Below are 6,000 nucleotides of genomic sequence, written 5' to 3'. Positions count from 1 at the left end.
CCCGGGCTCTCATTAGTGATCGGGGCAAGCATTTTTGTAATCGGCCTTTTGAGGCCCTCATGAAAAAGTATGGTGTCGTCCATAAGTTGGCCACACCCTACCATCCCCAGACCAGTGGCCAGGTTGAGGTTTCAAATAGGCAGATCAAGCAAATTCTTGAGAAAACCATCAACCCGAACCGCAAGGATTGGTCTAACCGATTGGTAGATGCGTTGTGGGCCCATAGGACAGCCTTCAAGACCGATCTTGGTCAATCTCCATACCATCTGGTGTATGGAAAGGCATGTCACTTACCTGTAGAGATTGAGCACAAGGCCTTTTGGGCTATCAAGAAGCTTAACTTTGACCTACGCACTGCAGGTGCCCATAGGAAACTCCAACTATCTGAGTTGGAAGAGTTTAGGAATGAGGCATATGAGAATGCCCGAATTTACAAGGAAAAAACCAAGGCTTTCCATGATAGGTACATTTTGAGAAAATCTTTTGAGGTAGGCCAGAATATTTTGTTGTACAATTCTCGTTTGCATATCTTTCCAGGTAAGCTGCGTTCTAGATGGGATGGCCCCTATATTGTTCAAAAAGTTTATCCTCATGGGGCTGTTGAAGTCCTCAATCCAAGTACAGGAGCTACTTTCAAGGTCAATGGCCAAAGATTGAAGCCGTACATAGAGATGCCTACTCCAGTTGACGAAGAGGTCATGAATCTCCATGAGCCTCTTTACCTTGACCCCTGATATCCTGGTATGTATCCCATCCCTTGTCCTTATTCTTTCTTTTCTGCATGCATTGAGGACACTGCATGAATTAAGTGTGGGGGGGTGTGTTGGACTTTAATTGTGAATTTTGTGAATTTTGATTGTGGCGATAGTTTTTGGGTATGTGCATAAGTCTCTTCAATTTGCAAAGCGAGAGTGAGAGGGAATTAGGTGCCCTCCTAGCATGCGAAATAATAAAAAAATCCCTTTTCAAGGATGGTAGTTGGTTTGTATCCGGTGATGGGGATTGAGTTTGAAAATATGAGTGCTACTTCATGTGATGGTTAGATTCCTCTATGTGTTTATGGACTCCTTTGATCTTTTGGCTAATAGTTGAGACCAATTTGTTTGTGGCAAGGCAAGGCATGAAAGTGGAAGTGAATGAAAAAGAAAAAAGAAAAAGAAAAAAAACAAGGAATAGAAAAGAAAGTGGAATTCCTTAGGACTAGACAGGGCACTGTGCCTCATGAAGCAGGGTGACTTGATCGAAATTCCTTGGAAGGAAACTCAAAAAAAAAAACTCTTGCATCAATGTCTCAATGTCTTATGGATATATGTAAAAAGCAAAGCTACCAAGTATTTGGGTGTCTGGTGTATGCTCCACCATGTCATTCAGAGAACAGTAGTGAAATAGAAATAGAGTTTGTGGTTGAGAAAGAAAAAAAACTTTTGCCTTAATGCCTGAAAAAAAAAAAAAAGGTATGGTCAACAATACTCAATGCCTAAGTCTTTGGTTCCATCGATGCTATGGGGGGTTTACTTGAAGGTGAGTAGTATTCAGAAAATATGAGGAGATCCCTTGAACTTGATGCATGCTTGTTACTTGAATTGATGTGGGGTGATAAAATTCAAGTGTGGGGGAACCTTTGGCTCCTTGATCATTAGTTGAACACTTTTTGGGATTATGTGCACTGTCCTACTTATGCCATGATTAAAATTTGTAACATTTATTTACAATTGAATTTTGGGTGTATATTCATTGCAAACACCCACGAGACACAACTCGTCCACTAGGGGTAACCTAGGGGTTTAAAGGCTTGTTGCACATGTTAAGTGCAACCGTGATTCCTACGAAAGTGAGTTAGGATTTTCTGCATTCTAGGTTAGTTTTTGTTTTTGCTTTACTTGAGGACAAGTAACGTTCAAGTGTGGGGGAATCTGATGAGCACATTTATGTGTGAAATTTTAGGGCATAAATTATACATTTTACTACATTGGACAGAGTTACTCGGTGCTTTCTTGTGCTTTTCAGGGTTTAGGTGAATTCTTGTGAAAATGAAGGAGATGATGCTAAGGAGATGTTTTTAAGCTTTTTAGAAGTGTAAATGGATGCATAGCCCATCGAGTCAGCTTCGCAATGGTTCAAACGGCACTTAATTCCGAGTTGAAACGAAGAAGTTATGGCCATTTCCGTAACGACGCGTGAAAATGGTCTGTAGGGGTTTATTTATAATTATTGACAGTCGGATGGGGACAAAGTGAAACGGAAATTCATATTTTAGGGGTCTTAATGCAATTATCAAAAGTTACTTTACTGTACCCGAAAGATTCCATTTGGAAGGCTCTGGACAGTCCAACTTCAACTTGAGATATCTTGGGCTCCCCAACTCCGAATTGGATGAAATTTGGGTCTATTTTGTGTGATTTTTCGTAAGGAACACAATGGTGAGACCTATATAAGCACCTCATGCTCTACGTTTTCTGAAGGACAGAATGGATATTTTATTTATTCTTGAAGGAATCCTAGTCATCACCCTTACTCTCTCTCTCCTCCAACTTCTCAAGGGCACTTCTGGAATTCTACTTGGGATAGATTTATATTTTCTCATCTATGGAAGGTTGAAAAATCAAAGATGCTTTGATTTTATTGCTTGGAAAGATATCTACAAAAGAAAGGAACACTTGTTAGAATTGGAAGTTTATTTTTCTGAAATAGAAGGTCTACGTAAACAATCTTCTTCTTCTTCTTTCTATTTTTTTCTTTTTCTTAGGATTCAAGGCATTGTAAAAGAGGAAAGAGAAGAGAATATTCTCTTTTCTTAGGGAATATTTCTCCTACACTTCCATCTTCTCTCTTCTCCTCTCTTCCACCTATAAATACCCCCTACCTCTCTTGTAAAAATTTGCTCATTCACTTAGTGAAATTTCTTCTCTTCTTCTCCTTCTAATTTGTGATTTTTGGTTTTTCTAAGTTCTAGTTTTCTTTTATAATTTTTAGTTAATGGTTATAATAGGTTTAATTTATGCTTTAATTTCAATTTAAGTCTTCAATTGGGTTGTAATTTCTTAATTCTAGTTTAGGTTTTAAGCCTTCTAGTCTAAGTTCTTAAGTTGATGACAAGACTTGAAGATTTAGAAGAGGAGGCCATGGTAAGTTTATGCAAGTATTCAAGCTTTTCATTTACATTCATGCAAGCACATCCAAGTTTTACTATCTAAACTCTCAATCTCATTCTCCATCTCCTCTATCTCTCTCTATCTTCTTCTTCTTCCCCCTCTATTTCTTTTATTTTAATTTTATATGGTTGTGGTTTATGGATGCATTTTTATTCCCTTATTTCTTTTTATGTGGTTAGTATGTGTGGCTGCATTTTTATTCCTTTCAATTCGCTTTAGTTTAATAGGTTAGATGCTCATGTGTTAGGACGCCGATTTAATCCCTTAATTTTGTTAGATGCTTATGAGTTAGGATGCATTGATTTTCGTTAGTTTAATTAGTTTAATTTAACACTTTAATTTGGTTCATTTTGCATTACTTTTAAGTTAGTTAAATAGAGTGGCGTATATCTCCTCGTGTTCAACCCGTAGCTACGATTGACCCGTACGCTTGCGGTTTTATTTTAACTCAAACAAGAAATTTCATAAATTCACATATATTAAAGAATTTCATGTCATAACATGCCTTTGGAAACTTCATGTATTCATATATGCCTTAGAGAATTTCATGTATTAGCATATCTGTAGATAATTTCATGTATTCACATGCCTTTTGAAAATTTCATGTATCAACATGCTTTAGGGAATTTCACTTATTCACATGCCTTAGAGAAATTTATGTATTTCAGATAACATGACTTAAGGAACTTCATATATTTCAGATATGTCCTAGGGAACTTTATGTATTACAAATAACATGTCTTAGAGAACTTTATATATTTCAAATAACATAATTTGAGGAACTTCATGCATTTCAGATTTGTGATAACATGCCTTAAGGAACTTCTGTAGGTATACGGGAGAATGTACACCAAACCTTAAGGGATTTTCTCTCTAGCCTAGGACTCGATCCTCTGTGAAAGAGGTCTCAAGAGAGGGGTAAATGTTATTGTTCCCAGTCACTACCTAAATCAGGGTCTAGGACTCGTAAATATCTCTCATTTTTCGAGGGAGATAAATGACTCTAATGGATAAGGCAATTGTTTGCCCATATCTCTGGATAAGTTTAAAGCTACGGGTTGGGAAGGTGTTAGGCACCCAATCTGTCTGACTGGAGGTCAATCTCTTTCTATTTAGATAATTCTGAAACTTACTAATCTTATATATAACATGTATAATAGTAAAGCATCATGTATAATTAAGCAATAAATTAATCCTAATCTAGGTTGCTAGGTTGGAAAGCAAATAAAACATGTGAGAAATTAAGGGTGTCAATTTGGAACTGAAACCGTGTACCGAAATCAAAACCGATCGTGTAAAATCGTACCCTTACAAATACGCTACGGTATGGTATAGAAAATAGTATTGCCCTCGGTATGGTACAATATCGATTTCTAACCTGAAACCATTCGGTATGTACCGATACCATACCGTATTACCAAATTATATACCAACAGAGGGTAAACTTGTAAATTGAAACACACATAAGGCAAACACATGAAAACGGAAAACCCAAACCCTAATGCCTAATTAGTAACCACCCTTTCAGCATTCAGCCTTTCCCCCTTGTGAGACTATGTGGCTGTTGTATAGTGCTTATACCTTATGGTCTTCTTGCTCTTCGATCTGACCATCATTTGGTGGCAACAGAAGAGTAGCTATGATTAAATCCAACTTAAATCAGCAATGAAGAGGCGCTAGGGACACATCTCAAAAATCCTCCACTGTGCTTCAAACTCCGGAGAAGATCAGCTCTGCTTTTGGCCATGAAATATTAATCGCCAATTTCTCTAGTTTTCTTGTATTTAAAAATTTCTTACTTACACAGTAATTTCTTTATTTCTTACATGTTTACTCTGTGTATTAGAGTTGCATATTTGATGCCTCATCAGGCACGAAAATGAGGCATTTGGAGTTACTTTGATGTAAGACAGCTTGTGTGAACCCAAATTTGTTGTAAAGATTGAATGGATGTGTTGTTATCTGTTGACAGAATGAAGGTTGCTGGAAAGGATGAGGCTATTCGAAAATGTTTTTACTGATCCTCTGATGAGCTGACATGAACTGATGCACTTTGGAAGTGCTCAGGAAGAAACCACATTTGCTGTTCTATCTTTTTCAGACATCTCTACTTGCATTTTCTGTGTGAGCACAACCAATATTGGACCTTAGCTCCAAGCATGTCCTTAATAAAACACAATTCAACGGAATAAGTACTATTTTCTTTAATACTAATTAAAACTGGTTCAATATTGAATAAAAAACCGTTTTTGATATCGTAATCAGTACTTGTATACCGTTTATGTACCGAATTCATACCATATGTATACTGTATCGAAACTATACCGAATTGGTACGGTATCAATATTAGAAATATAGATCTTATGCGGTACGACACGGTATCGATATCTGGTACCTGATTTCTATACCGTACCGAATTACCGATACCATACCGATTGACACCCTTACGAGAAATTATGTACAATTAACATGAAAAGAGAATAACATGAAACAATATATACATGGGGAGAGGGAGGTCCGAACTTGAACATCACTTCGTCAAATTGCCTACGTATCCCAAATGATTTGGGAATCAAGTCAAATGTAGTTCTCAAGGTTGGGGATGATTTGATGATTGGAGGATTGGGGGACCAAACTTGAACACCACTTAGTCAAACTACCTACATACCTTGGATACGGATCAGGTCGGACGTAGTTCAAACATGCATTGAAGATTGTATGTGTGTGTGTGTGTGTGTTGGGGCCTGGGGTCCTTATCGCCCCCAGTACTGGGGGGGTGCTGTGCGCATCGTGCGGCGCAGCACCACCCATGTGTGCACAGTGGGACCCACTGTGCACACATGGTCGG

The sequence above is a fragment of the Telopea speciosissima genome, chromosome 3 (assembly GCF_018873765.1).
Source record: "Telopea speciosissima isolate NSW1024214 ecotype Mountain lineage chromosome 3, Tspe_v1, whole genome shotgun sequence".
NCBI lineage: Eukaryota > Viridiplantae > Streptophyta > Magnoliopsida > Proteales > Proteaceae > Telopea > Telopea speciosissima.
Note: the sequence above shows the minus strand (reverse complement) of the source record.